The following is a 23,323-nucleotide window of genomic DNA, read 5'->3' as shown; positions in this document are numbered from 1 at the left end:
ATGAAGTCTTGTGATCTAAAATTGGTATGGTCGGAAAGGTAATTGAATTTAGAATTTAGTAACTGCAAACACCTATCTTCTATGTCAAATTAATGAAATAAGTTTGAGTTTGTCAATTTTTACTAATAATAAAGGTATTTCACAATTTTCCTTTAAATTGCTCTTTCTCTTCGAAAATGAAGTCTTGTGATCTAAAATTGGTATGGTCAGAAAGGTAATTGAATTTAGAATTTAATAAGCGAAACTTGTAGAACTACAGAAACCTATCTTCTGTGTCAAATCAATGAAATAAGTTTGAGTTTGTCAATTTTTACTAATAATAAAGGTACTTCACAATTTTCCTTTAAATTGCTCTTTCTCTTCGAAAATGAAGTCTTGTGATCTAAAATTGGTATGGTCAGAAAGGTAATTGAATTTAGAATTTAATAAGCGAAACTTGTAGAACTACAGAAACCTATCTTCTATGTCAAATTAATGAAATAAGTTTGAGTTTGTCAATTTTTACTAATAATAAAGGTATTTCACAATTTTCCTTTAAATTGCTCTTTCTCTTCGAAAATGAAGTCTTGTGATCTAAAATTGGTATGGTCAGAAAGGTAATTGAATTTAGAATTTAATAAACGAAGCTTGTAGAACTGCAAAAACCTATCTTCTGTGTCAAATCAATGAAATAAGTTTGATTTGTCAATTTTTACTAATAATAAAGGTACTTCACAATTTTCCTTTAAATTGCTCTTTCTCTTCGAAAATGAAGTCTTGTGATCTAAAATTGGTATGGTCAGAAAGGTAATTGAATTTAGAATTTAATAAGCGAAACTTGTAGAACTACAGAAACCTATCTTCTATGTCAAATTAATGAAATAAGTTTGAGTTTGTCAATTTTTACTAATAATAAAGGTACTTCACAATTTTCCTTTAAATTGCTCTTTCTCTTCGAAAATGAAGTCTTGTGATCTAAAATTGGTATGGTCAGAAAGGTAATTGAATTTAGAATTTAAGAAGCGAAACTTGTAGAACTGCAAAAACCTAATAATAAAGGTACTTCACAATTTTCCTTTAAATTGCTCTTTCTCTTCGAAAATGAAGTCTTGTGATCTAAAATTGGTATGGTCGGAAAGGTAATTGAATTTAGAATTTAGTAACTGCAAACACCTATCTTCTATGTCAAATTAATGAAATAAGTTTGAGTTTGTCAATTTTTACTAATAATAAAGGTATTTCACAATTTTCCTTTAAATTGCTCTTTCTCTTCGAAAATGAAGTCTTGTGATCTAAAATTGGTATGGTCAGAAAGGTAATTGAATTTAGAATTTAATAAGCGAAACTTGTAGAACTACAGAAACCTATCTTCTGTGTCAAATCAATGAAATAAGTTTGAGTTTGTCAATTTTTACTAATAATAAAGGTACTTCACAATTTTCCTTAAATTGCTCTTTCTCTTCGAAAATGAAGTCTTGTGATCTAAAATTGGTATGGTCAGAAAGGTAATTGAATTTAGAATTTAATAAGCGAAACTTGTAGAACTACAGAAACCTATCTTCTATGTCAAATTAATGAAATAAGTTTGAGTTTGTCAATTTTTACTAATAATAAAGGTATTTCACAATTTTCCTTTAAATTGCTCTTTCTCTTCGAAAATGAAGTCTTGTGATCTAAAATTGGTATGGTCAGAAAGGTAATTGAATTTAGAATTTAATAAACGAAGCTTGTAGAACTGCAAAAACCTATCTTCTGTGTCAAATCAATGAAATAAGTTTGATTTGTCAATTTTTACTAATAATAAAGGTACTTCACAATTTTCCTTTAAATTGCTCTTTCTCTTCGAAAATGAAGTCTTGTGATCTAAAATTGGTATGGTCAGAAAGGTAATTGAATTTAGAATTTAATAAGCGAAACTTGTAGAACTACAGAAACCTATCTTCTGTGTCAAATCAATGAAATAAGTTTGAGTTTGTCAATTTTTACTAATAATAAAGGTACTTCACAATTTTCCTTTAAATTGCTCTTTCTCTTCGAAAATGAAGTCTTGTGATCTAAAATTGGTATGGTCAGAAAGGTAATTGAATTTAGAATTTAATAAGCGAAACTTGTAGAACTACAGAAACCTATCTTCTGTGTCAAATCAATGAAATAAGTTTGAGTTTGTCAATTTTTACTAATAATAAAGGTACTTCACAATTTTCCTTTAAATTGCTCTTTCTCTTCGAAAATGAAGTCTTGTGATCTAAAATTGGTATGGTCAGAAAGGTAATTGAATTTAGAATTTAAAAGGCGAAACTTGTAGAACTACAGAAACCTATCTTCTGTGTCAAATCAATGAAATAAGTTTGAGTTTGTCAATTTTTACTAATAATAAAGGTACTTCACAATTTTTCTTTAAATTGCTCTTTCTCTTCGAAAATCAAGTCTTGTGATCTAAAATTGGTATGGTCAGAAAGGTAATTGAATTTAGAATTTAATAAACGAAACTTGTAGAACTACAGAAACCTATCTTCTATGTCAAATTAATGAAATAAGTTTGAGTTTGTCAATTTTTACTAATAATAAAGGTACTTCACAATTTTCCTTTAAATTGCTCCTTCTCTTCGAAAATGAAGTCTTGTGATCTAACGTTGGTATGGTCAGAAAGGTAATTGAATTTAGAATTTAAGAAGCGAAACTTGTAGAACTGCAAAAACCTAATAATAAAGGTACTTCACAATTTTCCTTTAAATTGCTCTTTCTCTTCGAAAATGAAGTCTTGTGATCTAAAATTGGTATGGTCGGAAAGGTAATTGAATTTAGAATTTAGTAACTGCAAACACCTATCTTCTATGTCAAATTAATGAAATAAGTTTGAGTTTGTCAATTTTTACTAATAATAAAGGTATTTCACAATTTTCCTTTAAATTGCTCTTTCTCTTCGAAAATGAAGTCTTGTGATCTAAAATTGGTATGGTCAGAAAGGTAATTGAATTTAGAATTTAATAAACGAAGCTTGTAGAACTGCAAAAACCTATCTTCTGTGTCAAATCAATGAAATAAGTTTGATTTGTCAATTTTTACTAATAATAAAGGTACTTCACAATTTTCCTTTAAATTGCTCTTTCTCTTTGAAAATGAAGTCTTGTGATCTAAAATTGGTATGGTCAGAAAGGTAATTGAATTTAGAATTTAATAAGCGAAACTTGTAGAACTACAGAAACCTATCTTCTGTGTCAAATCAATGAAATAAGTTTGAGTTTGTCAATTTTTACTAATAATAAAGGTACTTCACAATTTTCCTTTAAATTGCTCTTTCTCTTCGAAAATGAAGTCTTGTGATCTAAAATTGGTATGGTCAGAAAGGTAATTGAATTTAGAATTTAAAAGGCGAAACTTGTAGAACTACAGAAACCTATCTTCTGTGTCAAATCAATGAAATAAGTTTGAGTTTGTCAATTTTTACTAATAATAAAGGTACTTCACAATTTTTCTTTAAATTGCTCTTTCTCTTCGAAAATCAAGTCTTGTGATCTAAAATTGGTATGGTCAGAAAGGTAATTGAATTTAGAATTTAATAAACGAAACTTGTAGAACTACAGAAACCTATCTTCTATGTCAAATTAATGAAATAAGTTTGAGTTTGTCAATTTTTACTAATAATAAAGGTACTTCACAATTTTCCTTTAAATTGCTCCTTCTCTTCGAAAATGAAGTCTTGTGATCTAACGTTGGTATGGTCAGAAAGGTAATTGAATTTAGAATTTAAGAAGCGAAACTTGTAGAACTGCAAAAACCTAATAATAAAGGTACTTCACAATTTTCCTTTAAATTGCTCTTTCTCTTCGAAAATGAAGTCTTGTGATCTAAAATTGGTATGGTCGGAAAGGTAATTGAATTTAGAATTTAGTAACTGCAAACACCTATCTTCTATGTCAAATTAATGAAATAAGTTTGAGTTTGTCAATTTTTACTAATAATAAAGGTATTTCACAATTTTCCTTTAAATTGCTCTTTCTCTTCGAAAATGAAGTCTTGTGATCTAAAATTGGTATGGTCAGAAAGGTAATTGAATTTAGAATTTAATAAACGAAGCTTGTAGAACTGCAAAAACCTATCTTCTGTGTCAAATCAATGAAATAAGTTTGATTTGTCAATTTTTACTAATAATAAAGGTACTTCACAATTTTCCTTTAAATTGCTCTTTCTCTTTGAAAATGAAGTCTTGTGATCTAAAATTGGTATGGTCAGAAAGGTAATTGAATTTAGAATTTAATAAGCGAAACTTGTAGAACTACAGAAACCTATCTTCTGTGTCAAATCAATGAAATAAGTTTGAGTTTGTCAATTTTTACTAATAATAAAGGTACTTCACAATTTTTCTTTAAATTGCTCTTTCTCTTCGAAAATCAAGTCTTGTGATCTAAAATTGGTATGGTCAGAAAGGTAATTGAATTTAGAATTTAATAAGGGAAACTCGTAAAACTGTAAAAACCTATCTTCTGTGTCAAATCAATGAAATAAGTTTGAGTTTGTCCATTTTTACAAATAATAAAGGTACTTCACAATTTTCCTTTAAATTGCTCTTTCTCTTCGAAAATCAAGTCGTGTGATCTAAAATTGGTATGGTCAGAAAGGTAATTGAATTTAGAATTTATTAAGCGAAACTTGTAGAACTGCAAAAACCTATCTTCTGTGTCAAATCAATGAAATAAGTTGGAGTTGGTCAATTTTTACTAATAATGAAGGTACTTCACAATTTGCCTTTAAATTGCTCTTTCTCTTCGAAAATGAAGTTTTGTGATCTAAAATTGGTATGGTCAGAAAGGTAATTGAATTTAGAATTTAATAAGCGAAACTTGTAGAAATGCAAAAACCTATCTTCTGTGTCAAATTAATGAAATAAGTTTGAGTTTGTCAATTTTTACTAATAATAAACGTACTTCACAATTTTCCTTTAAATTGCTCTTTCTCTTCGAAAATTAAGTCTTGTGATCTAAAATTGGTATGGTCAGAAAGGTAATTGAATTTAGAATTTAGTAGGCGAAACTTGTAGAACTGCAAAAACCTATCTTCTGTGTCAAATCAATGAAATAAGTTTGAGTTTGTCAATTTTTACTAATAATAAAGGTACTTCACAATTTTCCTTTGAATTGCTCTTTCTCTTCGAAAATGAAGTCTTGTGATCTAAAATTGGTATGGTCAGAAAGGTAATTGAATTTAGAATTTAATAAGCGAAACTTGTAGAACTACAGAAACCTATCTTCTGTGTCAAATCAATGAAATAAGTTTGAGTTTGTCAATTTTTACTAATAATAAAGGTACTTCACAATTTTCCTTTAAATTGCTCTTTCTCTTCGAAAATGAAGTCTTGTGATCTAAAATTGGTATGGTCAGAAAGGTAATTGAATTTAGAATTTAATAAGCGAAACTTGTAGAACTACAGAAACCTATCTTCTGTGTCAAATCAATGAAATAAGTTTGAGTTTGTCAATTTTTACTAATAATAAAGGTACTTCACAATTTTTCTTTAAATTGCTCTTTCTCTTCGAAAATCAAGTCTTGTGATCTAAAATTGGTATGGTCAGAAAGGTAGTTGAATTTAGAATTTAATAAGGGAAACTCGTAAAACTGTAAAAACCTATCTTCTGTGTCAAATCAATGAAATAAGTTTGAGTTTGTCCATTTTTACAAATAATAAAGGTACTTCACAATTTTCCTTAAAATTGCTCTTTCTTTTCGAAAATCAAGTCGTGTGATCTAAAATTGGTATGGTCAGAAAGGTAATTGAATTTAGAATTTATTAAGCGAAACTTGTAGAACTGCAAAAACCTATCTTCTGTGTCAAATCAATGAAATAAGTTGGAGTTGGTCAATTTTTACTAATAATGAAGGTACTTCACAATTTGCCTTTAAATTGCTCTTTCTCTTCGAAAATGAAGTTTTGTGATCTAAAATTGGTATGGTCAGAAAGGTAATTGAATTTAGAATTTAATAAGCGAAACTTGTAGAAATGCAAAAACCTATCTTCTGTGTCAAATTAATGAAATAAGTTTGAGTTTGTCAATTTTTACTAATAATAAACGTACTTCACAATTTTCCTTTAAATTGCTCTTTCTCTTCGAAAATTAAGTCTTGTGATCTAAAATTGGTATGGTCAGAAAGGTAATTGAATTTAGAATTTAGTAGGCGAAACTTGTAGAACTGCAAAAACCTATCTTCTGTGTCAAATCAATGAAATAAGTTTGAGTTTGTCAATTTTTACTAATAATAAAGGTACTTCACAATTTTCCTTTAAATTGCTCTTTCTCTTCGAAAATGAAGTCTTGTGATCTAAAATTGGTATGGTCAGAAAGGTAATTGAATTTAGAATTTAATAAGCGAAACTTGTAGAACTACAGAAACCTATCTTCTGTTGCAAATCAATGAAATAAGTTTGAGTTTGTCAATTTTTACTAATAATAAAGGTACTTCACAATTTTTCTTTAAATTGCTCTTTCTCTTCGAAAATCAAGTCTTGTGATCTAAAATTGGTATGGTCAGAAAGGTAATTGAATTTAGAATTTAATAAGGGAAACTCGTACAACTGTAAAAACCTATCTTCTGTGTCAAATCAATGAAATAAGTTTGAGTTTGTCCATTTTTACAAATAATAAAGGTACTTCACAATTTTCCTTTAAATTGCTCTTTCTCTTCGAAAATCAAGTCGTGTGATCTAAAATTGGTATGGTCAGAAAGGTAATTGAATTTAGAATTTATTAAGCGAAACTTGTAGAACTGCAAAAACCTATCTTCTGTGTCAAATCAATGAAATAAGTTGGAGTTGGTCAATTTTTACTAATAATGAAGGTACTTCACAATTTGCCTTTAAATTGCTCTTTCTCTTCGAAAATGAAGTTTTGTGATCTAAAATTGGTATGGTCAGAAAGGTAATTGAATTTAGAATTTAATAAGCGAAACTTGTAGAAATGCAAAAACCTATCTTCTGTGTCAAATTAATGAAATAAGTTTGAGTTTGTCAATTTTTACTAATAATAAACGTACTTCACAATTTTCCTTTAAATTGCTCTTTCTCTTCGAAAATGAAGTTTTGTGATCTAAAATTGGTATTGTCAGAAAGGTAATTGAATTTAGAATTTAATAAGCGAAACTTGTAGAAATGCAAAAACCTATCTTCTGTGTCAAATTAATGAAATAAGTTTGAGTTTGTCAATTTTTACTAATAATAAACGTACTTCACAATTTGCCTTTAAATTGCTCTTTCTCTTCGAAAATGAAGTTTTGTGATCTAAAATTGGTATGGTCAGAAAGGTAATTGAATTTAGAATTTAGTAGGCGAAACTTGTAGAACTGCAAAAACCTATCTTCTGTGTCAAATCAATGAAATAAGTTTGAGTTTGTCAATTTTTACTAATAATAAAGGTACTTCACAATTTTCCTTTAAATTGCTCTTTCTCTTCGAAAATGAAGTCTTGTGATCTAAAATTGGTATGGTCAGAAAGGTAATTGAATTTAGAATTCAATAACTGCAAACACCTATCTTCTATGTCAAATTAATGAAATAAGTTTGAGTTTGTCAATTTTTACTAATAATTAAGGTACTTCACAATTTTCCTTTAAATTGCTCTTTCTCTTCGAAAATGAAGTCTTGTGATCTAAAATTGGTATGGTCAAAAAGGTTATTGAATTTAGAATTTAATAAGTGAAACTTGTAGAACTGCAAAAACCTATCTTCTGTGTCAAATCAATGAAATAAGTTTGAGTTTGTCAATTTTTACTAATAATAAAGGTACTTCACAATTTTCCTTTAAAATGCTCTTTCTCTTCGAAAATGAAAGGTACATGTCGCTGGCACCGCCACCATTTAGTGCTGTGTCGAGTTATGGCTCATTGTAAAGGGCTCGTTTAGGGCTGACGAATAAAACCGGTCCCGAGTTTAGGGCTGTCGATTTACGTGAGTTATACCGTTTTGAAGTTTTCAAGCATGTCACTTAAGTGTTTTGTCATAAACTGAATAGGTTTTTGACTTTCCACTCAATCTATGATTTGGGGCTAGTTTAGGGCTGACGATTGAAACCGGTCCCGAGTTTAGGGCTGCTCAAATACCTCAGTTTTTCAATTTTTTCTCGAAAAAACATGTCATATTGGCAGTTTTGGATGTTATTCATAGTGTTCCTAGTTGAAAGTATATATTAACGTTTGGGGCTAGTTTAGGGCTGACAATTGAAGCCAATCCTGAGTTTAGGGCTGCTATCCCGCCAATGATATTAAGCTTTCTCTAAACACAAACATGTCATATTAGCTCTTTCAACGATATTCAAAAAGCGTCTGACTAAAATTATAGTCTATCGTTTAGGGCTCATTTAGGGCTGATGATTGAAACCGGTCCAGAGTTTGGAGCCGCTCAGTGACCAAAGTTATCCGATGATTAAGAAAAAAAGCATGTCATAATGGGCGTTTTGTTGATATACAATGTGTTTCTTAATTAAATCATACCTTCACGTTTAGGGCTCATTTAGGGCTGACAATTGAATCCGACCTCAATAGGTCTAGGTCTAGGGATCTTGAACGAGCAAAGTTATTCGAGTTATCACCCATCAACTGTTCCATTGGAAATTTTCAAGATATCTGATGATCAGATTTCAAGTCTATGACGTGAATCCATCGTTGTCTCTGAGGTATTTTTCTACATTATTTCAAGACCAACTACGATATTTATTTTATTTGAACAGTTTCTCCTCTCGAAAACTAAGACCAAAGGCAGTGCTATTCTCTAGTCTTAAGTGCATTTTAGCATTGTTAGAACAATCATACTCAATAAGAGATTCAATAACTTTATCTGATTTGTAGCGATAAACAAGCCTCTACTTCTTCTTCTTCTTCTTCTTCTTTTTCAGCCTGTTTCTATCCACTGCTGGATGTAGGCCTCTCCAACTTCTTTCCATTTCGTACGATCCATTGCCATTTGCTGCCAGTTTGTACCTGCAATATTCTTAATTCCGTTTGTCCATCTCTCTGGTGGTCTACCTATAGCTCGTCTTTTATATGGTCGCCAGTTCATGATCTTTTTGGTCCAACGTTCGTCTGTCCTTCTTGCAATATGTCCCGCCCAGCTCCATTTCAGAGATGCTATTCTTTCCATGACATCAACGACCCTGGTTTGTTGTCGAATCCATTGATTCGTCATTCTGTCTCTGAGTGTTATTCCGAGCATACTCCGTTCCATGGCTCTTTGTGTCACTCTCAATTTATCTTCGGATGCTTTTGTTAAAGTTAACGTTTCCGCTCCATAAGTGAGCACTGGAAGGACACAAGTGTCGAAAACTTTGCGTTTCAGACTATTATTCATTTTGCTTTTGAAAATTAGTCTGAGTTTTCTAAACGCTGCCCATGCAAGACCAATCCTACGTCTTATTTCCGCAGTTTGGTTACAGCACCGAAACCGGACATGGCTGAAACTTCCATTCCCAATCCTGAGAATGAGAAGGCGGTCTCCTCTGGGAATAGGTCGCTTAAACTGGACGGTGGCAAAAAGAGGTCGACGAGGGCTAGTCGCAAGACTGGAACCGTCAGAACCAATTTGCCTACCGGAAGGTTCACACCGAAAAAGGGCTCTTCGACAACGAAGGGACCTTCTTCGGGAAATACCGCCCATTAAGAGGCTGGGTCGAATAATTTTAATGTAACCATCTCAATGTCGAAATGGCTAATCGAGATATCGAATTTGCACAAATTAACTTGCACCATTGCAAAGCTGCCACGGCTAACCTTTGTCGCGACATAGCAATGGAGCACACAAGTGTAGTGTTTATCCAAGAACCTTGGACAAATAAATCTATGGTGATGGGCTTCGGCCATCACAGAAATAGAGTCTTCATCGCAGGCAATGGTGGGAGAACGAGGGCGGCTATCTACGTGGCCCCCAAGTTTCAAGCCATGCTAATGCGACAGTTTTCGGACGAGGACACGGCAGTAGTAAGAATATCACGAGATGCTAATTCGCATCATACGGTCTGGGGAAGCACAAACATAAATCCCAGAGGCTCTCTATTGCTACAGTTCATAGCTGGTGCGGACCTCGATATTTTGAATAGGTAAATCACGGTAAATCACGGTAAATCACGGTAAATCACAGTAAATCAAGTAAATTCAAAATGAAGTTTCTACTAAATTTGAATCTATTTACTTCAATTTGTATTAGTTCATGAAATTTATCCTATATGTTTACGGCCACGATACTTCGAAATGTAATCCAGTGACAATTAAAAAATTTTCAAACATTTTTCAAAATTTTTTGTGATTTACCGTGATTTACTTGATTTACTGATTTACTAGTGATTACCCCCTTGCAAAAAATGGCATTGTTACAAAAAAAATTTAAAAAAATCTCTCCAAATTCCATGAAATTTTAACTGTATGTATGAAATGCGAATCAAACCATATAGCCAAAATTTCATGCAATTCTGAGACAAAAAATTTTTAATTTTACTTTTTTGGCCATACATTATGACCAAAAAATGGCATTGTTACAAAAAATTTAAAAAAATTCTCTCCAAATTCCATGAAATTTTAACGAAGTGACTATTTGCACTTAAGTGCAAATAGTCTTTTTTTACACTATTTGCACTTAAGTGTAATTAGTGTTTTAATAAGTGCAAACAGTGTAAAAGAAGACTATTTGCACTAAAATTCATCGATTGTTCATCTTGTTCTTGGATCAAAATTTTAATTTGATAACTGGGTCTCAAGGCGATATTTTCATGAAGGCGACATCCACTTCTTCATTTAATCTTATTGTAAAGAGGTTACAAGAGCTTACATAGCCTCTTCTTTGCTATTCGCACACTGTAAGGTAAAAAACATGAATCCAGATATTATTTTTAGGACAGAATTCGCTCAGAAACTGAAAATATATGGAGAGATGATGATATAAATGACCAGAAAATGATCTTGTCAGAAAAATTACGTAATGGTAGCTTTCGAAACCAAATATTATTAATGTATTCATTCAGTCTTTATATCAGAATATTAATTAGATCAAATAGTCAGCTTATATTAACCTTTTATGAATCGTATGGTTGAGGTGTTTGTTTTGTTCCTAATTCATCCTTCTACAGATTGTGTGAGGGAGGAGTTTTCTTTAATACAACTAAATTCATCCTTCTACAAACTTTGCAATAAAAGAGTTTTGTTTGGTCTTACCGAATTCGTCCTTCTCCATCCACATGCTGAGTAAGGGTGTAGTTTGGTTTGTTATAACTGAATTCAGCCTTGTACAAACTGTTAAGGAAGGATTTTGGCTTGTTCCTACTGAATTCACCCTTCTACAAACTTTGCAATGAAAGAGTTTTGTTTGGTCCTACCGAATTCGTCCTTCTCCATCTACATACTGCGTAGGGATGTTGTTTGGTTTGTTCCAACTGAATTCATCCTTCTACAAACTGTTAAGAAAGGATTTTGGCTTGTTCCTACTGAATTCATCCTTCTACAAATTGTATTAGGAAGGTGTCTGAGAGATGAGCGGGCCGCCCGAAATACATCGGCCCGACCCGACCCGACCCGGCCCGATCGGGTTCGGGTCCGGGTTTTGAAAATTCATTCGGGCCGGGTCGGGTCGGGTTTTGAAAACAAAAATTCGGGCCGGCCCGACTTAGAAATACAAATTTAAAGTAAGCCAATAAAAGCCTATAAAGCATGAAACACTAACTTATTTTATTATTTTACTTCGCGTATAAGATTATTGCAAAGCTTTTATGCGTAGAAAATGATTTTTCATTAAATTTCTTATAGTAAAAAAAACTCGGGTCACGTCAAGCCGATGATTTTTTCGGGTCGGGTTGGGTCGGGCCGCAAAGAGAAAAGTCTCGGGTCGGGTCGGGCTCGGGTTCAAAAAATTGGATCGGGCCGGGTCGGGTCGGGTATTGAAAAAACGTCGGCCCGCTCATCTCTAGTCTGTTTGATCAACTGAAATCATCCTTCTACAAATTGAAGCGGATATTCCAGCTAATTTGTGACTTTTCGAAATATTTTCACCAAATGTTAACAGATTTCGGTTTTTTTCCCTGAAAGCTGTTGGCCAGACGCGTAGTGTTAGGTCAGTGGCCCAAATTCTCAGGGAGATACCACCATTAAAGTGTGTGCATTTTTTTAGCTAATTTGTGAAAAGACGCGTAGTTTGACACCAATATGAGGTCATTATAGGCATAAAGTCTCGGGGAGATATGACCAAAAAATGTTTGTTTCGTTTTAGCTAAATTTCGCCATTTCGAGATGTTCCCACTAAATCTCTAACGATGCCGAAATTACTACATTGAAAAGTTACTGCATATTACGTCACGAAAAGAATAGCTTTGGGTTGATCAGGTTGGGTGAGTGAAGTAAGTGAAAGCAGCTTCCCAGTGGTGATAAGTGACGTCCTCGAATTTTACCTAGCCGATGTTATCTCGAAAAATTTTGTAACAATTTTTTTTACAGTGAACGACATCTCAAATGTCCCACTGTCATTTTTTTCAGAGAATGTCATTGTGAATTTGCAATGACACAATAAAATTCTCAGAAAAATTTGACAGTGAGACATTTGAGATGTCGTTCACTGTAAACGGTTTTGAGCCAATATTTTGACATTAGGTTATTTTGTTCGACCTTGACAAAAGGCTACTTCCTCAAAAAGTGCGAATAGTGAAGAAGAGGCACAATGTGCGAATAGTCTCTTTCGGTCATGTGCAATGTGCATTAATAAGTTGATTTTTTTCCCATACTTAAATTGAAGTTAATTATAATGTTCTAATACACTATTTGCACTTAAGTTAAATTAGGAAAAAGACTATTTGACCTTCCAGAGGTTAGCACACGCTATGGAACACGATTTTGCGCAGCGCACTTAAGTACAAATAGTGTATTACAAGATTAATTGCACTTAAATGCAAATAGTGTATTAGAAGACTAATTGCACTTAAGTGCAAATAGTGTAAAAGAAGACTAATTGCACTTAAGTGCAAATAGCACGCGCCGACCAAAAAATGATTGATTCGTGGAGGGTGTCTTCAACGCCCAGTCTCGGACCATAGGACGATAAAGTTCAGACTGAGAAGTGGGGCAGTGAAAGTGGTGAAATATAGGAATCCTAGGCGGACAAACTGGGAACAATATAGGGGATTTTTGAGGCAACACGTAGAGGATAAACTGGAAAGAGGGATGCCGAGATCCTCGGCAGAGTTGAACGAAGCTGTGAACAGCATTACGTGGTTGCTGACGGAAGCCTATGAAAGCTCGTGCCCAGAAAGCAAAGAAGTCAGGAAAAAGGACGGCAAGCTCTGGAGCGCTGAGATTGAGAAACTCAGGATTTCTGCGCGGAGAGCGTGAAATAGAGCAATGAGGACAAATCAGCACGTCGAATGGGCTGCGTACAAGGCGGCTCAAAAGGCTTTCAGAAAGGCTGTTCGAACGAGGGCCAGGGAGGCATGGAGGAGATTCTGAGCTCCTTGAGGAAACCCGACGGTACGTTCACGGAAAGTGGAGAAGATACGGCAGAACATCTGCTTCAAACCCACTTCTCTGGCTGTGGAGATGATAAAGTCGAGCCCAGGCCGCAAGATCGTTTTCCTCCATCGGAAGAAGATTGGGCACTGGCTAGACGAATCGACACTAAGGACAGGTTGAAGTGGGCGATAGGTAAATTTAAGCCGTACAAGTCAGCGGGAAACGACGGTATTTTCCCGGCTCTACTGAAGGAGAGTGGAGAAATACTGTTGGAACCGCTGTGTGATGTGTTACGGAGCTCCTTGGCACTCAGTCATACACCGGCCGAGTGGGAAAGAGTGAAGGTAACATTTTTTCCTAAACCGGGAAAACCATCTCACTGTGGAGCTAAAGACTTCAGACCAATCAGTCTCACATCTTTCGTCCAAAAAACGTTGGAGAGGCTGATCGATTTTTATATCAGGGATGAAGTGCTGAAGCGATACCCGCTGCACATCAACCAGCATGCCTACCAGGCAGGTAAGTCAACGGACTCTGCGTTGCACAAACTGGTAGCAAAAGTGGAACAGTCGCTCGTAATTGGCGAAGTGGCCCTGGTATGTTTCATGGACATCGAAGGGGCCTTCGACAACACGGGCTTTGACATTATCCGCCGAGCGCTGGAGGAAAGGGGAGTCGGACGTACGGTTGTGAGATGGGTCAGTAACATGCTCAGAGACAGGTCGGTGGAGGCCGATGTGTGTGGTCAGAAGACCAATCTCTGGGTAGTAAAAGGATGTCCGCAAGGCGGTATCCTTTCACCGATCCTATGGTGTATGGTAGTGGACTATCTCATCAAAGAACTGGTCGATGAGGGAATCTATGCCCAAGGCTACTCGGACGATCTAACGATCCTAGTCAGAGGAAGCTTTGAGAGTACGCTAGGCGATCGGGTCAGAGTCGCACTGAAGATAGTGGAGCGCTGGTGTAACGCGAAAGGGCTTAGAGTTAACCCAGGAAAAACGGACCTAGTGTTGTTCAGTAGAAGGCACAAAGGATCCGACCTCGTGGGTAATACGAGGCTCTTTAATGTTGACTTAGCGCTCTCTTCTCAGGTAAAGTACCTTGGGGTCATACTTGACAGCAAACTCAACTGGATAGCGCATGTAAAGGACAAGGCGCAGAAGGCTCTAGCGGCTTTTTGGATCTGCAGGAACTCCTTTGGGAGGAACTGGGGTCTAAGGTCGCAGGCTATTCTGTGGCTATATGAGGCTGTCATTAGACCCATGGTGAGTCACGGTTCCGTGGTATGGTGGCCTAGACTCGACATAGAAAGAGCTAGGAAGGAACTGGGTGATATTCAGAGGCTAGTATGCGTCTGTGTTACTGGAGCCATGAAAACCACGGCGACTGCGGCCATGGAAGTGCTACTAAATTTGCCACCTCTGGACCTGGTAATTAAGGCCAGAGCGTCTGCCACAGCAGACAGGGTAGCGCAAAATGGCTGGTGGACGCCAAATTTCCTGCAGGGGCATGGAAAAAACAGGAACGTGATTGCGAATCCTGTGTTTAGCATGCCTAGGGACAGGCTGACGCCGGTAGTTGACTTTACCAGGAACTTTGATGTTAGGTTCCCAGGCAGACAGGACTGGCTAAACGGCTGGCCCACAGATCTGCATAGGGAAGGTAAAGTCATATTTACCGACGGATCTAAAACCTCGGTAGGGACCGGAGCCGGCGTTTTCAGACCAGAAAGCGAAGAAGGCAGCTGGTTCCACCTGGGTAAGTTTGCCAGCGTCCCCCAGGCGGAAGTCTTCGCAGTGCTCAAAGGAGTTCAAGAAGCTCTGCCTTTGGGAACGCAAGGAGAGGACGTAACGGTCTGTATCGATAACGAGGGGATGATAAAAGCAATATCGTCACCCGTAACGATCTCCAAGCTAATCAAGGAATGTAAAGACTACCTAAACTCGGTGGGTCAAAATAACCGGATTTGCTTGGTTTGGATCCCCGCACACTCTGGCGTGGATGGAAACGAGAATACGGATGAGCTTGCCAAAGCAGGCTCTGCTGCTCTCGTAGACGGGCTTGAACCGTACCTACCTATACCCGATTCGATATGCGCAAAAGCGAGATCGAAATGGGTGGAGGGTAAACACTTGGAGCGCTGGAATGCGTACGAGGGAGGCGCTCACACGAAGCGATTCTTCCCGAGGCCGAACGCTAGATGGGCTAAAGATTTGCTCAGCATGGACCGGAAATGCATAAGGAGAGTGGTTGGTGCAATTACTGGACACTGTGGGCTGAATCGGCACCTCAATAAGCTAAGGCTCTCGGCGACTGCGGATTAGAAGAAGAAACGGGCATACACGTCATTTCTAAATGTCCTAAATTTCTTCAACTAAGACGCAGGCTCCTTGGAGATTACGTCGTACAACTCTCCGAAGTTGTCGCCCTGGGACCTGCCACTTTGGACAGATTCCTGGCGGCGACCGGAAGGTTGTCTTGATTTAAATGATGACCGGGAAGGAAACAAAGGATCACAAGATCTGTGTTTCAAGATCACCTAGGTGATCGTCTTTCTTCTTCTTCTTCTTTTTCAGCCTGTTTCTATCCACTGCTGGATGTAGGCCTCTCCAACTTCTTTCCATTTCGTACGATCCATTGCCATTTGCTGCCAGTTTGTACCTGCAATATTCTTAATTCCGTTTGTCCATCTCTCTGGTGGTCTACCTATAGCTCGTCTTTTATATGGTCGCCAGTTCATGATCTTTTTGGTCCAACGTTCGTCTGTCCTTCTTGCAATATGTCCCGCCCAGCTCCATTTCAGAGATGCTATTCTTTCCATGACATCAACGACCCTGGTTTGTTGTCGAATCCATTGATTCGTCATTCTGTCTCTGAGTGTTATTCCAAGCATACTCCGTTCCATGGCTCTTTGTGTCACTCTCAATTTTTCTTCGGATGCTTTCGTTAAAGTTAACGTTTCCGCTCCATAAGTGAGCACTGGAAGGACACAAGTGTCGAAAACTTTGCGTTTCAGACTATTATTCATTTTGCTTTTGAAAATTAGTCTGAGTTTTCCGAACGCTGCCCATGCAAGACCAATCCTACGTCTTATTTCTGCAGTTTGGTTGTCCAGACCTAACTTCAGCTTATGTCCTAGATATACGTAGCTGTCGACTCGTTCAATGACAGTGTCACCAATTTTGATTTCTCTATCGTCCCCGATGTTGGTCATGACTTTTGTTTTCGATAAGTTCATCTTGAGGCCAACTTTGTTTGCCTCTTCACTTAACTGTTGTAGCATAAGCTGAGCCTGACCTAGATTCGCTGCTATCGGTACTATGTCATCAGCGAAGCGGAGATTGCTCAGGTACTCTCCATTTATATTTATTCCCATTTTACTCCAGTTTAACTTCCTAAAAACACTCTGCAGAATCGCCGTGAATAATTTCGGTGAAATGGTGTCACCCTGCCTTACACCTCGGCCAATTCTGAATTTCTCCGTGCTCTTATGAAGTTTTATACATGAAGTAGCATTTTTGTACACATATCGAATTGTGTTGGAGTACCTTGAGTCTACTCTACATTCGTCTAATGCGTCCAATATCGACCATGTTTCCACTGAATCGAAAGCTTTTTCGAAGTCTATGAATAGCAAGACTATGTCGATGTTGTATTCACGACACTTCTCAATAAGCGTTCTCATCACTTGCAAATGGTCGTTTGTGCTGAAACCAGATCTGAAAGCAGCTTGTTCAACAGGTTGGTAGAAGTCGAACTTGTTAGTGTTCCTCTTCGTAATGATTTTCATAAACAACTTGTAGAGTGTTGACAATAGGCTTATGGGTCGGTAATTTTCCAGCTTTGTTATGTCTCCTTTTTTTATGCAGCAATGTAATTACCGCATTTTCCCAAGCTTCTGGTACTTCTTCCCATTGGAGACATTGATTAAACAAAGCCGTGATTGCCTTTAATAAGGAGTCTCCACCTAGTTTAATGGCTTCCACTGGAACACCATCTTCTCCTGGAGACTTTTTGTTTTTCATCTCGGCTACTGCGGCCTTGACTTCATCAACAGTTATGTCGGGCATATCCTCCGATCCCACGTTTCTTATTATTGGTCTATCTTCGGTTTCTTCCGTTGGACTCTGTCTTGCTGAAGAAAACAAATTCTCATAAATTCTGTTGCAATATTTAATATCGCATTTCGATCCGTTTGGATCGTTCCTGTTTTGTCTCGTAATTTGAAGATTTCTTTTTTGGCGTTTGTCATTTTTCTCCGTAGGACTTTCATATTACAGTTAGCTTCAATTATGTTTTGAGCCAATTGGACATTATATTTTCTTTCATCTGATCTCCTTGCTTTGTTGATACTTTTAGACAAGTTCCGGTATTCCACCGAATCTCGTCCTCCGTTTTTTACCAACTCTGCTCTGCTTGCGATCAGGTCTAATGTTTCTCTGCTGAGTTTTGATTCTTTCCCTTGGACGGATTTGCATTTGGATTTCATGAAACCCATTATTGTATCGACGATTTTGGTATTCAATTCGTCCAATGTTTCACATTGATTGTTGACGTTATCTAATTCGGCAGTCATTTTCGTAGCAATTCTTCATTTTGTGTGTAAAGCCGTTGTACGTCAATCCTTTCACTTTTTGAACTAGTTGTGATCTTTGAAATCTGGTATTTAACGTGACTCTTGCACGAACCATTCGGTGATCACTACCGGTTGAAAAATTGTTTAGGACCGTAACGTTCTTAACGGTTGACTTACAGCCAGTTATGATGTAATCGATCTCATTTTTTCGTTACACCATCTGCACTAGCCCAAGTCCATTTCCGTTGAGGCTTTCCTGCAAAAAATGAATTCATTGCGTACAAATTGTGTTGCTGTAGGAAGTTGAGTAAAACATTTCCACGCTCATTTCTTTGGTCGTTGCTAAAACTGCCAATAGAAACTTCGGAGTCTTCTTCTCGTTTTCCAGCTTCGCATTGAAATCCCCGATGAGATATTGGTAATGTGATGGGTTTTCGTCCAGAGCTTTCTCGACATCTTCATAGAATCTTTCTACTTCTTCGTCATCATGGGTGGACGTGGGTGCGTAAACCTGAATTAATTTGACACTGTATCTGTTATTTATCTTCAGGCTTACGTATATCACTCGATCGGATATGCTTTTCGTGTGAGTTATGCGATCCGACCACCGCTTGTTTATGAACAATCCGACACCGTGCATCAGCATCTGACTATCACTTCCTCGGTAGAAGAATGTATGCCCTGATTGTAATTTCAGGCATTCCTCTCCAGGTTTTCTCACTTCGCTCACTCCCACAACATCCCATTTTATCTTTTCTAGCTCTTCTTCCATTTCTTGCATTTTTGTCTTGACGACAATGTTCTGGCATTATATGTGGCAATGTATAATTCGTTGTGGCTTCGTTTGAAGGTTTTTAGCATTAAACACACGCTTGCTACTGCGGGTTGGTGAGTATGAAAGCTTTACTTTGCTCGCCCCGTAATCCGAGCTCTGACCCGCGCATTTCTGCACGTACCGGGACCACAGTGCCTATCAAAGTGCACAGTGCCGACGGGTAGTGTTACTCTTTTTGAACATTCTTTTCCATAAAGCTTTGCCCATTCTTTTGAACCTATCTGAGCAAAAGGTTATTGACGTCTTTTAAAGGACGTCGTTGAAAAGCTTAACCTAGTAGCTAATAAGAATTCTGGGATCGTTCTATCCTTGGGCTTCCTGATCGTGTTGTTTCGCCTCAACGTTGGTCCCTTAACCCCAATTCTTTTGGCTTCCAATCACGATTCATTCAGCCTTAAGATTGATCTATCTAATCCTATCTTATCTACTGCTACGTCCTCGTTAAACTTCATTCCTCCACTCTTTTCAAACTGGCTTGGGACAGTCTTTGGCGGTGTTAGGTGATCGTCCACCCTGATAAATAAATCTAAAAACTAATAGGAAACGCCATACGAGTACAGTTATTCCAGTCGAGTAACATTAAACGCAGAAAAACAGTGCAAAATAAGAAACAGAAGCCGAGCAAACCAACGGTGAAGAAAACAAACAACAAGAAAAAGAAATTACCAAAAGAAAACTCAAAGATATTTTTCACTAAATAATCTACAATGGCACATATAAATAAAGTAGTAGAGCTGAACTCTAATCTGAGTTGGACCTTTTCGCTACCGTTCCTTATACAGACAGCTATTGAGAGCGGTGCTCTCCAGACCTATAGACCCATAACTTCGATCTCCAACAATGGACCGATTGAATTTGTGGTCAGTGGTAGCTGCGCTGACGAATATCTGGATCTGGCTCGTGTTTACATACACGTACAGGCAAAAATAACTGTACCCCCTCACCCGATACCACCTGGTGGTGTAGCTGCACCAGCACCACCAGTAGTGGGTCCTGTTAACAATTGGTTACACTCAATGTTTTCACAAGTAGATGTCAGCCTCAACCCAGAAATGTGTTAACACCACCCACAAATGTTACCCGTGCAGAGCATACCTACAAAATTTACTTAATTACTCGGAGATTTCCAAAACCACTCATCTAACTTCTGGTCTGTTTTTATGCCAATACTCATTAACACATGGAGAGTACAAACAATGACAATGAAGGTTTTACAAAACGTCGCTCACATACTATTGACAATAGAAATGTCGACCTTTACGGGCCACTTCACTGCGATTTATTGAACGTTGACAAATTACTACTGAAGCGGGTGTCGAAATGACTATCAAACTACAAAGATCTAAGGATGCCTTTTCATCTAATGGGAGTACCAAATTCTGGAGCCACATTTGAAATTATGAAGCAGAGTTACATGTTCGTAAAGTTAAGCTGAATTCGAATTTTGTAATGGCACACAACAGAGTCTTGGAAGTTGCTACAGCGAAATACCCTCGATGTCAAGGCGATCACGATTCCAACAGTATCACAGACTAAAACAATGGATAATTTATACCTCGGAGTACTTCCACAGAGATGTATCATTGGATTCGTTAACACAGCTGCCTTTAACGGACAGATCACATCAAATCCATTCAATTTTAGACCACTATGGCATGACACAAATTTGTGTGTTTCTGGACCATCTAAACCGTTTGTCTGCGATTTTACAAATCATCAATACATAAGAGCCTACAATTCGTTAACTACACTGACTTTGGTAATGGTATCAGTCGAGAAGCATATGCGGCCGGATATACACTGATAGCCGTTGATTGATCTCCAGACTTGAGCGCATCAGAACCTCATAATTCAATGTCAAAAACTGGATCTCTACGTATTGAAGTACGTTTTAGTGAGGCTCTTACCCAGTCTGTGACCGCCGTAATATTCTCAGAGTTTTCGTCAACTGTGGAGCTGGCAACTGTTGACATTTATAAGAGAACTGTAAACAAGTAACCTATTGCACACAGCATTTACAACAGCTAACAAGCAATGTATGTGGAATGTACGCTGCCTGTTTCATTGCACACATGGCTAATGGACATACCTTTGATAGTTTTACTGCTAAAATTAAATTAAATTTTTTACGTCATTGGAAAAATGGAAATGTAATACAAAATTCTCACAGAATGTTTACAACCTCTATATTGCTATATTCCGTTTTTACAAAGGAAATATACCGCAAACAATACATATATCAATTATACAGTATATCTCCATATAAAAGGATATGCGCCGCGTATATAAAGAGGTGTCACTGTTATATAAATGAAATCCACCGCATATATAAAGCGGTGATATAAAGGAAATTTACCGCTTATATAAAGTAATTAATGTACAATAAAAAGCGGCAATCTATTTATATATTACGCTGATATAAAGTGAAATTTATCGCTTACATAAGGCGGGGACATAAAGAAAATTTGTTCCTTATATAAAGTAATTAATGTACAATTAAAAGCGGTAATCTCTTTAATATAAAGTGATATAAAAGGAATTTACCGCTATATAAGCGGTAAATTCCCTTTTATATCATCACTTTATATTAAAGAGATTGCTTATTTATATAGATTTATATAAAAGCAATAAAGTAATTAATGATCAATAAAAGGCGGCAATCCTTTAATAAATGTTCGGGGATTATTCCCATGGTACTCTTCTTACATTATGACCAAAAAATCGAGGGGTAATCACTGATTTACTAGCTCAGTAAATCACGGTAAATCACGGTAAATCACAGTAAATCAAGTAAATTAAAAATGAAGTTTCTACTAAATTTGAATCTATTTACTTCAATTTGTATTAGTTCATGAAATTTATCCTATATGTTTACGGCCACGATACTTCGAAATGTAATCCAGTGACAATTAAAAAAATTTCAAAAATTTTTCAAAATTTTTTGTGATTTACCGTGATTTACTTGATTTACTGATTTACTAGTGATTACCCCCTTGCAAAAAATGGCATTGTTACAAAAAAAATTTAAAAAATCTCTCCAAATTCCATGAAATTTTAACTGTATGTATGAAATGCGAATCAAACCATATAGCCAAAATTTCATGCAATTCTGAGACAAAAATTTTTTAATTTTACTTTTTTGGCCATACATTATGACCAAAAAATGGCATTGTTACAAAAAATTTAAAAAAATTCTCTCCAAATTCCATGAAATTTTAACGAAGTGACTATTTGCACTTAAGTGCAAATAGTCTTTTTTACACTATTTGCACTTAAGTGTAATTAGTGTTTTAATAAGTGCAAACAGTGTAAAAGAAGACTATTTGCACTTAAATTCATCGATTGTTCATCTTTTTTGATCCAATTTTAATTTGATAACTGGGTCTCAAGGCGATATTTTCATGAAGGCGACATCCACTTCTTCATTTAATCTTATTGTAAAGAGGTTACAAGAGCTTACATAGCTTCTCTTGCTATTCGCACACTGTAAGGTAAAAAACATGAATCCAGATATTATTTTTAGGACAGAATTCGCTCAGAAACTGAAAATATATGGAGAGATGATGATATAAATGACCAGAAAATGATCTTGTCAGAAAAATTACGTAATGGTAGCTTTCGAAACCAAATATTATTAATGTATTCATTCAGTCTTTATATCAGAATATTAATTAGATCAAATAGTCAGCTTATATTAACCTTTTATGAATCGTATGGTTGAGGTGTTTGTTTTGTTCCTAATTCATCCTTCTACAGATTGTGTGAGGGAGGAGTTTTCTTTAATACAACTAAATTCATCCTTCTACAAACTTTGCAATAAAAGAGTTTTGTTTGGTCTTACCGAATTCGTCCTTCTCCATCCACATGCTGAGTAAGGGTGTAGTTTGGTTTGTTATAACTGAATTCACCCTTCTACAAACTTTGCAATGAAAGAGTTTTGTTTGGTCCTACCGAATTCGTCCTTCTCCATCTACATACTGCGTAGGGATGTTGTTTGGTTTGTTCCAACTGAATTCATCCTTCTACAAACTGTTAAGAAAGGATTTTGGCTTGTTCCTACTGAATTCATCCTTCTACAAATTGTATTAGGAAGGTGTCTGAGAGATGAGCGGGCCGCCCGAAATACATCCCGAGACCCGACGCCGGCCCGATCGGGTCTCGGGGTTTTGAAAATTCATTCGGGCCGGGTCGTCGGGCTTTGAAAACAAAATTCGGGCCGGCCCGTTAGAAATACAAATTTAAAGTAAGCCAATAAAAGCCTATAAAGCATGAAACACACTTATTTTATTATTTTACTTCGCGTATAAGATTATTGCAAAGCTTTTATGCGTAGAAAATGATTTTTCATTAAATTTCTTATAGTAAAAAACTCGGGTCACGTCGAGCCGATGATTTTTCGGGTCGGGTTGGGTCGGGCCGCAAAGAGAAAAGTCTCGGGTCGGGTCGGGCTCGGGTTCAAAAAATTGGAT

At 36.5% G+C, this 23,323-nt stretch overlaps 1 long non-coding RNA gene across 1 annotated transcript; it reads right to left on the bottom strand.

Annotated features, from left to right (window-relative positions):
* Window positions 1-11,157: 11,157 nt before the first annotated feature.
* Window positions 11,158-22,944, bottom strand: LOC119083045. Its single transcript, XR_005088788.1, has 3 exons — window positions 22,771-22,944; window positions 16,561-16,564; window positions 11,158-11,446 (listed from the first exon to the last, which is right to left on the bottom strand). It is a non-coding gene; the product is annotated as an uncharacterized LOC119083045 (long non-coding RNA).
* Between the last annotated feature and the right edge of the window lie 379 nt (window positions 22,945-23,323).

Source organism: Bradysia coprophila, unplaced genomic scaffold (genome assembly GCF_014529535.1).
Source record: "Bradysia coprophila strain Holo2 unplaced genomic scaffold, BU_Bcop_v1 contig_538, whole genome shotgun sequence".
NCBI classification, from domain to species: domain Eukaryota; kingdom Metazoa; phylum Arthropoda; class Insecta; order Diptera; family Sciaridae; genus Bradysia; species Bradysia coprophila.
Note: the sequence above shows the minus strand (reverse complement) of the source record. Positions and strands in the feature narration are given on the sequence as shown.